Here is a 12050-nt window from a genome sequence, read left to right as displayed (position 1 = left end):
TAGAGCTTTGTGATGAATCCAACTCAACTATCTTAACCATACAGATATAATACAAGAAATCCCCCAAGTGGTTTGGCTACAGCATCACCAATTTTAGGGGCTCCCAGATGCCGTTTCAGCTGGACTGATTCAATATGCTAGCCAGCCACAACCCCCATGATGCAGGAAGACAACAGTTCTGTCCTCACCCAGGAAACCAGCTAGACTGAGGCAGAGCAGTCCTTGCCTTATTCCCCCCCACCCACCCCTTCCAACAGCAAGAACTATTTGTCCAGAAGCCCCCACAACAATCCTACAGAGCCTCAATGACCAGAATAAGGTCACCTACCCACCCAGAAACCAAGTGTTGGCAAGAGAAATGAGCGGTTCGCAAGATGAAGGGGACTGTCTTAAAGCAGTCCTTCTCAAACTGGAGAACACCTCATAACCCCCCCCCCCCCGGGGAAATCACTCTACTCTCACCTAGCATGCCCAAGGCCCTTGGCGTAATCCCCAGCACCCAAAACAAAAGCCTGGCTCTACTGGTTTCAACCCACTGGGTCTGCTACGTCTGGGGCATGGAAGAGGATTGGCAATTCTCCAGAGAGTTTAGGTGGTGCCGACAGTGTTGGTTTGAGGAGGCTATCTGAGGAGGGAAGGACCAGCAGTGAAAGGCCCCGCCCTCTTCGTTTCAAAGCCTGGACTTCCTGAGGCCGACTTTAGGTTATGCTCTGCGGTATACACTTCCGGCTCTCGTGCTCAGAGCTTAGTCATTGCTCTCAGTCAGGGAAGTTGTTTAACTATCAGAACAGCTGAAGTGCTCAAAAAAGGCCCCCTGTGGGAAAGGAAGGAAAGCAGAGAAACGCTTTGCTTGCTACCGTGCAATGCCCATCCGAGCCGATGAGATGTTTTTGATCTGCTTGATTAGAAATACTTCTGTGAAGCATGTTTTCCTATTAAGGAACTTTCTCTACTTTCTTCTTTTCTTTACATCAATACCAAGGATATGAATGGAGCTTTTATAGGCCAGGGTGTCTTACAAAGACACTAATAATATAGTTAAACTCCTAACAATTGAAAAAAATATTGACTTAAGACTTGCACCAAAATTTATTTTAGGAAGGCACCTGTCCCCACTAGAAAAATATCTGAAGAAGGTGTAGGGGAAAAGTTCACCTCTACTCCTCCCCAAGCCACCAAAACCACCATGAAGGCCAATACCAGGCATAGAGAAGGATCTGAATAACCTGCAGAGAGTGACATTGGACCCCCTTGTTACCCCAAGAGTGGAGAGGCAAAGGGGGAAACATGGGTGTCTTCGAGGGGAACAAGAAAGGCTGCAGCCTGTTTCTAGTCATTTTGTTGTGGTTGAAACTAAGAAGCAAAGTTTCAAGTATGACATGATCCAGACAGCCCAAGAGGAAGCAGGAGACCAAGGAGGCATAGGAAACCCTGCCTACACTGGGCTGGCCCTATGCTATGGGACACATAGCAGAAGTCTGGGTTTTTATGCGCCAGTTACTAGAGAGTGAAAGAAATTTCCTTCTTAGTTGACTTAGTTATCTAATACATCTGTAGCAGAGGGGACAAGCTATGGCAAGATATATAAGTGGCATCTTATATAAGTGTGCCTGGTGAGGTCGCACATCGACTGAGGAAAAGTCTGATCTGAAATGCCCTGTCATCTATCTGCTGCAGAGGCCCCTGTCTGGAAGCCTGCAGGGTTGGGCATGCACCTCTGTGTCCTAATTCACCTGGCCTAGAAGTCACTGATGGTCAACAGTTCAGTTTGTACTCAGAGGGAACAACTCTGAGGGCTCCTGGGCTGGAGTTCACCAATAGAACTAGCCAGGGAAGCTAAATGTAACCCATTGAAAGAGTTCTCAATAAGCAAATAGAAACTATATAGCTGTTTTCAGGCAGATTTGCCCCATAGTTATTATTTGCCTACCATCTGAGGAACAGCAACTGATTCATAGGCTACTTAGGTCCATTAGGCTCTGGTTATCATCCACTTAATACCCAAAATGGATCTGTAGACCCTCCATTAGTACAAAACTATCATTATTATTCCATTCGGCCAGGAATTGAATGTATTCTGTTCGATTTCTTTTTTTCTAACGTTAAAAAACAATAATTCAAGCCCATGTCTTTTTAAAGAGTATTTTTCTCTTTGCAGCCACAATACTTGGTTACATTAATATTTTTCCATCTTTTCTGTGGCCAATTCTCTTTTTTCATTTCTCAATTACTGGCTTGACCATTTGTGCACAAACATAAACTCAAGCTCATTCAATGCATTCTGGGTAATTATCTGCCTCCTCTACAGATCTGATGGCCGAGCTTGTCACAGGGCTTATACTGAAGCATCTCTCAGAAATCATAAAGCTATTATCTTAAAGAAAGCCATTTTTTTAACTTACTAGGGAGAGGGCATGGTGAAAAATGCATTGGCAGTTTAGCCTCATAATCCAAAGTTCAATTGAATTCTATTTTTTTGCTCCAAGGAGGCACATGAGGCAGGGCAAATGTCCCCCATCACCTGGCAGACGCAAATTTGTCTTCCTGACCCACAGGGAAGAGAACCTGGCAAAGCGAGACAGACATGCCACAGGAGCACCAACCAAATTACAGGACTTCTTAGGAGCACCGATCAAATAACAGGAATCTTAGGAGCACTAACCAAATCACAGTACTTCTGAGCTTGACTTAAATCTGTTCCTAATTATAACCCTGCAGAGAAAAGTGTTGTGTTTTGTTTTTGTTTTGTTTTGTTTTGTGTTTGTATCCATAACTGCTGAGACTATTTGGCAGAAGGAAAACTCTTGCTTCTTAGCTCCCTCTGCTGGACTTCCAGCCACCTGAGCTCTCTGTGGGATTCCAGGTTTGGTGCCTCACCAGAATCAGGCCCACAGCAAATAGGAAAGTCTCAGGGACCCCAGAGCTCCAGCTGATGAAATGGAGACATGTTTTCCCGGGGGTGAATGCAAACCAAGGGCATGGTCTCTTCCAACACACAAGGGAGCCTGCCAGTGTTCCACAGAAGAGCGAAGAATGGGGCCTTCCTAGCTGAGGGATCTCAAGCTGGATTACTGGAGGCTACAGAATGTCCTGCTGTCCTTTCTGCAGTCATGTGGGCATCTAAGCTAGGGGAGAGCTCTTCAACAGCAATTGTGGTTTTTTTCTGTTCCTACTTCCCTGGGGAAGCACACCCTTTTACAGGCTGAGCCTCCCATGATTCCTTCCTACAGCAGGCTCGTCTCAGACAGTCCCCCCAGTTCACTAGAAATACCCAAATGTGTCGGAACCCCCATTGACCCCCACAAATCCCCCCACCCCTGCTCCTGCAGGGCACTGAGCACCAATAGGAAGACCCCTCTCCTAAACTCACACATCCAGCAGGTCTGGTCACTAGCTGGCCAGATGTATCTGAACTCTTTTCAGAAGGCCGCACCGCTCCCCACCACCACCCCATTTTCCCTGTTCTGATAACAGTTTACATCAAAACCATGCTTTTCCCCAAAGCATCTTAGAAAATGCTAAGCAGTACAAGATGCTTCAAGTGCAGTTGAAATCACTACATTTAAATTCATTTTATATGGCTTCCTCACCAGAGTTGAAATGCTGGAGGCATGCGTGTCCGATATCAAGTACAGGTAAAGCCAAATGATTTAACCAGGGAATTATTTTTGGAAGTAATTTAGGGGAACTAGAAAGAAAATTTGAAATTTTTACAAGAAAAACTAATTTCGCTTTTAAGTGATGATAATAGTTAAAACTAAGAAGGTGAAAATGAGAGTTAACTTTAGGATGCTGTAACCAATCACAAAATCTCAGGTTCTCATATCTAGTTTCTAAATATATCTGTATTTTTTTTTACTTCATGTGTATTTTTTACTGCAGGGGTGTGTACACACTATGTGTATGTCTGGTGCCTGTGGAAGCCAGAAGATGACATCGGATCTCCAGGAACTGGAGTCACAGATAGTTGGGAGTCACCATGTGGGTGCTGGAAATTTAATCTGGATCCTCTAGGAAAACAGTCAGTGATCTTAACCACGAGCCATTTCTCTAGCCCTTTAAGTCTTTTTTAAAGGGGCGTAGGGGCGTGCCTATTAATTCATGTCATTGGAATTTAGGAATGGAATTTGATCATCTCAGTTTATTGTTGTTGTTCTTATTGAATGTGTGACTTCACAGTAGAGAGATTGTCGCTTACTTGCCGATTGGCTGTGCCAGGGCTTCCCACACAGCCATGCTGTGAGGACCCTGGCTGTGGGTATTCAACCTTCTCCTACTGCCTGTCCTCACTAGCCTCTCCTCCTGCCCTCCTGGTGTCCCCCTCACAAGCCTTTCAGATGCCATCAGTTCCTTATCCCTTGGTGTACTCCTGTGTGCTGGTGTCATCTCCTTGAGTCATGTCCTTAATTGGACTCTAATCTCTGTTCGCAGCTGTGTACTTAAAAACAAAAACAAAAACAAAAAAAACAAAAACAAAAAACCTGCTTTTTAATGGAACCCCAACACTAACTGTCAGGGGACACAGGCAAACTAATCTACAACCCTCAGTTCCATACCCTTGAAATCCAAGTCGCCTCCTGACCATTTCTGTGAGTCTCTATCACTCTTTTTTAGGGTGCACACTGTGTCCTGTTGAGGTGGATTCAGCCTCGGCACTGCCTTCTGGGTTTGGTATGCTGAGCAGAAGGTGTGGAGATTCACTCCACAGCACGTCTGTCATTTCATATCCTCTCTCACACTTTCTCCTTCTGTCTGAGGAGCAGTTTGACAGGCTGCTGGAACACAACCAGGAGGGATTGATTCCCAGTAACAACACGAGGACTCACAACCACCTCTAACTCCAGTTCCAAGGGACCCAACACCCTCTTCTGATCTCCATGGGCACAGACATATGTGTAGCCAAAACACCCAAAAATAGATCTGAATAAATCTTTAAAAAGAAAGCAGGTACTTAGACATTCCTATGGAGAGAGGTGAAGTCAGGAGTCCACAGCAGTATGGCTGCTGGCTGGAAGAAGCACCACTTCTCTCTGGAGGCGAGGCTTCTACCCCTTAGGGAACACCTCTACTCCATGGCCCACACCCTACATAACGCCTCCTGATTTCCTAGAAGCAGTTCAAAGTAATTCAAGTTTCATCTTTTAAGGATCTACATTCTAACCCTTCATGAAATATCCAAAACATCCTCTCAGTATATTCCATGTAGTTGGAAGTTATTTTCTGGGAGCAATCCCTCTCCCACCCTCAACTCCCAATGTAATGCTGTGACCTTTTTGAGCTTTTGTAACCATTCTGTGACCTACACATACACACATATGTAGATGTGACTAGTGTGTTACATGCAATACTTGATCTTAGAGTTAATATTAGTATTTAAGATTGGAATGACAGAACCCATAAACAGCTACCCACCAAAAGAAATCATGACTACTTAGAAAATTGCAGCCAATGAAACCAATGTAGCATGTGGATTTATTGTTATTTATTAAATTCTGATGCTGTGGAAAGAAACAGAAGTGTGTGTGTGTGTGTGTGTGTGTGTGTGTGTGTGTGTGTGTGTGTGTCATGATATGTTCACAGAAGGTATACTATATTTTGCTTCCTAAGGGTAGTGCCATAGTCCTGGGAGCCCATCCACAGGCCCTGCCAGCTGTTACATTATGTCACTTGACCAGCAATCAGCACTACCCCAGACTCTCAGTACTAAGGACAGGTTCCAACCTGGAAATAGAGACTCAGAAGAAATTACAAAGCCACTGAGGCTTTGTTCTCATCTGGCTGGAATGTATGTCTCATGCTGAAAGCTCATCACAGTCATACAGTTTACATGAAACCCTGCTACATCACTCAAAGTGAAAATATCATCCAATGAAGGACTTCCAAAAAAGCCATACTAGAGAGAAACTCATGAGCCATGAGTAGTGACCTTATTTCCTGTCCGAATTTGTTCATTGCCCAAACCACTTTCTGTTTGCCTGACTCATCAATCAGTAAAATGATAGTCCCATGGCAGTCAGGGGAACAGCCCAGAGACCGTTAAATGCAATATTCCAAATCAGCTGCTGCAGACCCAAGCTCTCACATAGGTTTTCAAAGAGTGTAGACCCCTTGACTAAGAAGGTTACGGCTGTGAGTGTCTCCTTTGGCATCTCCTTTCAGCTTCTGTGGACTCCTGGCTGAACTGAATTTCAGCCAGTCCCCTTTCCACCTCCCTGACCCAAAGCAGCACAAGGGGCCATGGCTGGTGCAGGAGGGAGGAGAGCACAGGGACGGTTCCTGAGGGATGGTGGTTTTGTAATGAACCAACTCTCCCTGAAACTGACACTTTGCCCCACCCCAGACCTTGGCAATAAGGCACACCACGATTTCTCCTCTTATAGAAACAGAAAGACCAATGAGTTGCAAGACCAGGGTCTTCCAAATCTTAACTAGCTGTGTGAGCCTTTCCTCAATGGCAAATCTCCCCAATGTGCTCCTTAACTGAAAAGGAAGGAGGCTGCTCTCCAAGATGCCTTGCCTTCCTGGACAGCATGAGTTACATGGAATAAGAGAATTTTCATGATCTGACATTCCCAAGATTTGCACCCAGTAGCAACCCAGCATGCAAAGCAAACAGCTTGTTGGCTAGAAATGGCTTCCTGTGAATGTCATTGATAAGCTCTTTATTTTCATGGCAGACATATTTCCTTACAAGAACTCCCCCTCCCCTTATTTAGAACTTGATGCTATTTCAACTGCAGCTACAACAGCGGTTTGACTATAAACTTTCACATAAAACACACTTCGAGTTTCTGATCTCCATTATGCCATGTAGCTAAGCAGTAAATGGATTTGTGATATTTCTTCTCACTCCATTAATAAGTTTAAAAAGAAAAAAACAGCTCAAAATCAGCTTGACAGGCCAGCGCAATGGTTCAGCAAAGGGGAAAGAGGGCCTTGCCACCAAGCCTGATGATCTAAGTTCAATCCCCAGGACCCACAAGGTAGAAAATGAGGACACCAGCAAGCTATAGTCTGACCTCCACACACAAGCAATGGCAAGAGTTCACATGTATATACACATGCACACATGTGTGCATGCACACACACAAATATTTAAAAATTTAATTGTTTTGGGATATATGAGCAATGTAATATTTTCTAACCAATTCATTTTTTGCCATTTATATGGGTGTCACATGAAAGTGACCAAACTTCCTCTGCCTCAATGCAACATAGCATTGATTAGGGCTCCAGAAACACAAGAAGGGTTGATGATCTAAGATGAAAGGAAAGGACACAGCAAGCGTCACGTGAGATGCTGCATGTCTTCTGGGAGATCACAACTACAGAAAGACACAGAGAAGGATGGCAGAAGACTTCATCTTGTGGAGTCAGCCCAACATTTTGTGTTTTTAACCAGCAGTCTTGGTAATGTTTTCATTAAATCTTAACCATTCCTATTTGTGAGAACTGGAATCTCCTTGATATTTTACATTTCATTTCTTTGCTGAGAACTTTTTGTTATACTAGCTTAGCTGTTCATGTTTTCCCCTTTGTAAGCACTGTATTTGCACATATTTACTGTTTCACTGAGACATTTTCATATTATATTCAACTTACTTCGATCATAGTCAGTCCACTTTCCCCACCCCTCCTCCCAGACCCTACCCATAGATGCCTGGATTCCACATATGAGGGAAAACACTTGATAGCTATCTTTCTGAGTCAGTTCCATGCATTTTCCTGCAAACATTTTGTTCTTCTTTGTGGTTGGATGACACTCATTGAGTATCTGGTCCACATTCTCTGTGTCTGGCCATATGCTGATGGGCCTGTAGGCTGGTTCCATCCAGTGAACAGTGTGCAGAAAGACATGGATAGGCAAGTACCTCTGTTATCTGCCAACTTTGATTCCATTGGGACTGTGGTAACAAAGGTAAAGCAGATCCATATGGTAGTAATATTGTTAGTTGTTTTGAGGCCTCCATACTAATTTTAATCATGACTGCACCAATTTACATTCACTCAAGCAGTATTAATGATTCCTCTTTCCCCACATTCTTCTCAGCATTTGCTGTTTTGTTTCCCTGATGACAGCCATTAGGACTTTCATATATTTATCATTCCTATACCTTCTGGTAATTTCTATTCTTGTGAGAACTGTCTGTTCAGTTCAGTTCTCGATTTATTGATTGGGTTATTTGTGGGGTTTTGTGTGTGTACTTTTTTGAAAAGTTCTTTATGTATTTAGTGTATCAATCCCATACTAGTTGAATAGCTGAATGAGATTTTCACCTGTTCTGAAGATTGTCTCTCCACTCCAGTAATTGTTTCTTTGGACCTGCCTTTTAATTTAATACAATCGAATTAGTCAGCCCTGAAGGTCACTTCCTTCGCTGTTGGAATCTTATTCAGAAAGCCATTGTCTCAGCTTCTGCCTAGAAGTGTTTGCCCTTGCAGCTTTAACTTCCGATGTTGTGATTAGGACTTTGATCCACTTTTAATGCATTTTTGTGCAAGCTGAAAAATATGGATCTAGCTTCATTCTTTTACATGTGGACTCCCAATATCCTCAGCACCCTTTTTAAAGGCGCTGTCTTTTATCTAGTGTATGTTTTACTATAAATGTCTCCATTTCCTTCCTTAGGGGTTACTCCTGGCCATCTGGCCATCTTATTCTGTTATTTTTTATGTTGATTTTGTGTTCTCCTGTTTTGCTGAATTTTTCAAGTCTGCTGGCATCTTTTGTGTTACGATAAATCTTTTTGCCAAAAGCCGCCTGAGCCCCACCACCACGTGCGAGCTTTATGCCAGCCGCCCGCCCGCCCGAGTTAGGCCCAAATGAATACACAGAGAGACTTGTATTAGTTACAAAGCTGCTTGGCCAATGACTAGGATTCTCATTTGTTAGCTCAGTCTCAATTACCATACATCTATATATTTTATGGGACTTATCTTATCGGACGCCTATTTGGCGTCCCTCCTTGCTGGTGAATCATATCGTGCAGCTGGAACAGGAGCCGAGGGGAAAAGAGAGCGACACTTCCTTTTTCCTCTTCTTAAATATGAGTCTCCTTGCTATGTCACTTCCTGTCTGGAACACCATGTCTCTACTACATTTCCCAGAATCCTCTTTGACTCCTAGTCCAGCCTAACCTGCTGTCTCATTGGCCAAGCAAGTACTTTATTTATAAACATACACAGAAGTATTTCCCCCATCACTTTTGGTCTCCTCTAGATCATTGCACCTTCTAATGGGGATAAGCTGACTTTTGTCTTTCTGGGTCTCATTCCAGATTTTGGAGCAAGTCCTTCAGTTCAACCCACTGTAGTCAGTACCACAAGGGCTGTATCCTCAGCCCGTTGCTGGTTCAAGAGTTGAATAGAGCTTTTATTATGTTGAGATACAAGCCTACAGGGCCAGTTTCTTCAGGGGTTGGCACAAGTTTGTTGTTTCTTCAAATGACTTTTTCTCCTTCTGTTAAGCAGACCCTGTAATTTTCATCCTTGGTTTGACTCATTGCTGTATTATATGTATTGATTTGCACTTATTGAAACAGTCATTCATCCTGGAATGAAACCAACCTGTTCATGGGGTTCGATTTTTTAAATGTGTTGTTAAATTTAGTTTGCAATGTTTTTGTAGAGAAAATTTGCATCGCAAAAAAATAAAAAAAATGGGTCTGTATGTTCTGATCATATTCAATTCTCATCTGGTTTGGGCAATACTGGCTTTGGAGAATGGGTTTGAGAGCATTTCTTTGTTTTCATTTTATGGACGGGTTTCTGGAGCTATTCCTGTAGTTTTCTTTGTTGGGGGAATTGTTATTATTCCATTGACCTGTTTAAGAAATATTCCTTGGTTCAATTTTTAAAGGTAAACCTGAGTCTAAGATTTTTATACAGTTCTAGAGTTTCTGATTTATTGAAGTATAAGATTTCCAAATATCCTAATGATCCATTGATTTAAGTGGTATCTGCTATCATACCAGCTTTTTCAACTCTAACTCTATTGGATCTTTTCTTTCCTAACTTGTTTCTGGGCATGTCAATCTTGTTAATCTTTTCCAAAAACCCAACTTATTAGCTCAGCAGTCCTTTGTACTTTGTATGTATTGTCCTTTTAGACTCTTACATTAGTTTTGATCTGTATTATTATTATTCTTACCTTACACTTGTTTTGTGTTTGGCTTACTCTGTTTCTCCAAGATCTTGAGATGCACCATGAAATTAGTTATTTATACTATATTTTCTTTTTTTCCAGACATGGTTTCCCTGTTGTGACCCTGGCTGCCTAGGAACCCGCTCTGTAGACCAGGAAGCTCGGAGATCCTCTGCCTCCTGAGTGCTGGGAGTCACCACTGCTCGACTGTACCATTTTTTCACTTGTGATATGTCTAAGTCTTTTGTTGTTTTTCCTTTGATTATTTGTTTTCTTGTTGTTTGGTTTTAATTTTTAATTATCATTAAAATATTTGGATTTAAATTCCTGTCAGAAGTACATTTTACAAACATTTTCTCCTGATTTGTGGCTTTTCTCTTTGTTGTCTCAGTATCTCTTATGAGCAGAAAACTTTAATTTCAGGGAGTTCTAATATATCAAAATTATGTTTACTGGTATTTTTTTTTTTATGTTCTGTCTGATGATTTGATTCTTGTGCCCAAGGTTCTGAAGACAGTCCCTGATATTTTCTTTGCAGTTCTTGCCTATGTTTTAAATCTTTGATTCATCTACAATAATTTTTGTTGAATCTATAGAGAGAAGATTTGAAATTCACTTCTTGCTGGTTGACTATGCAGCTGTTTCAGCAACATTTGCTGAAGAGCAAACAAACAAAAAGCTCTTTTTACACTTTAAGTTGTTTTGATACCTTTTTGAAAATGAAATGGCTACATGGACCTGAGTAGGTGTATTCTAGACCCCTTCCCTTAATTATGTTGCCTATCCTATGCCAACATCTGTTATGATAAATTTTTCTGCCAAAAGCTGCCGCCACGTGTGTGCTTTACGCCAGCCGCCCGCCTGAGTTAGGCCCAAATGAATACACAGAAACTTGTATTAGGTTCAAAGCTGCTTGACCAATGGCTAGGACTTCTCATCTGCTAGCTCAGTCTTAAATATCATAAATCTATATATTTTATAAGACTTATCTTATCAGACGCCTTACTGGCATCCCTCCTTGCCGATGGCTCACATCCTGCAGCGGGAGGAGGCACAGGGGAAGGAGGTACATTTCCTGTTTCTCCTTGCTATGTCACTTCCTGCCTGGAACACCACTTCTCTACTACATTTCCCAGAATCCTCTTTGACTCCTAACTTGCTGCCATTGGACAAACAGTATTTTATTCAACAATCAATAAGATAAACATACACAGTACATTCTCCATCAAACACCAGCATGCATTCGTTAGTGTGGTGGTGTGCTGCTTGAAGTGGAGTAGCATGGCATGAGTCTTCTAACTTTGTTTTAACCCTTTTTCCTTTTTAATCCTCCCAATATCTAGAGCCTTAGCAATTCACATGGATCTTAGAATGGGCCTGCAGGGGCTGGAGAGACAGCTTAGTGGTTAAGAGTTTGTTCTGCTCTTGCAGAGGACTTGGGTTCAGTTTCCCGCATCCACATCAGACAACCCACAACTGCCTTCTAACTCCAGCTCCAAGGACTTCTATGCCCTGGTCTGGGCGCCACGGGCACCTGTGCTCAGGTAGACATACCCACACGGAGACACACACAAGTAAAAATCACAATAGAAGTAAATCTTGAGACTAAACATGAAAATTTCTATAGAAAAGAGTTGTTGGGATTTTAAGTGACAATTGAATTTACAAAAGTGGAAAGAGTAATACTTAACAAAAGCAAGTCTTCTAATCCCATGAACGTTGACTAGTTCATTGATTGGGCCTATTTAAATTGTTGTTAGTTAGTTAGATTTCACCCCCCCCTTTAATGATTATAAAATTTTGTAATTACTAAGAGTGGCCAGACACACAACTTTTCTTCCTAAGTGTTTAATGAAATTCAATGCTATTGTAGACAGTAGTACTTAAATATATACTTTCCAGTTGC

At 42.2% G+C, this 12050-nt stretch overlaps 1 protein-coding gene across 2 annotated transcripts in view; it reads right to left on the bottom strand.

Annotated features, from left to right (window-relative positions):
* Positions 1-8847, bottom strand: part of Arhgap25 (Rho GTPase activating protein 25) — a 97849-nt gene extending 89002 nt beyond the window's left edge. Inside the window, exon 1 of one of the 2 annotated variants that reach the window (XM_027428727.2) lies at positions 8278-8847. The gene's annotated coding sequence lies outside the window, so the exon portion shown is untranslated. Of the gene's footprint in view, positions 1-4556; positions 7644-8277 lie in introns of those variants that run through there. The other variant, XM_027428726.2, reaches the window with a different exon arrangement.
* Positions 8848-12050: the final 3203 nt, after the last annotated feature.

Source organism: Cricetulus griseus, chromosome 8, assembly GCF_003668045.3.
Source record: "Cricetulus griseus strain 17A/GY chromosome 8, alternate assembly CriGri-PICRH-1.0, whole genome shotgun sequence".
Taxonomy (NCBI): Eukaryota; Metazoa; Chordata; class Mammalia; order Rodentia; family Cricetidae; genus Cricetulus; species Cricetulus griseus.
The sequence above is the reverse complement of the archived record's forward strand: the minus strand, read 5'-3'. Positions and strand labels throughout refer to the sequence as shown.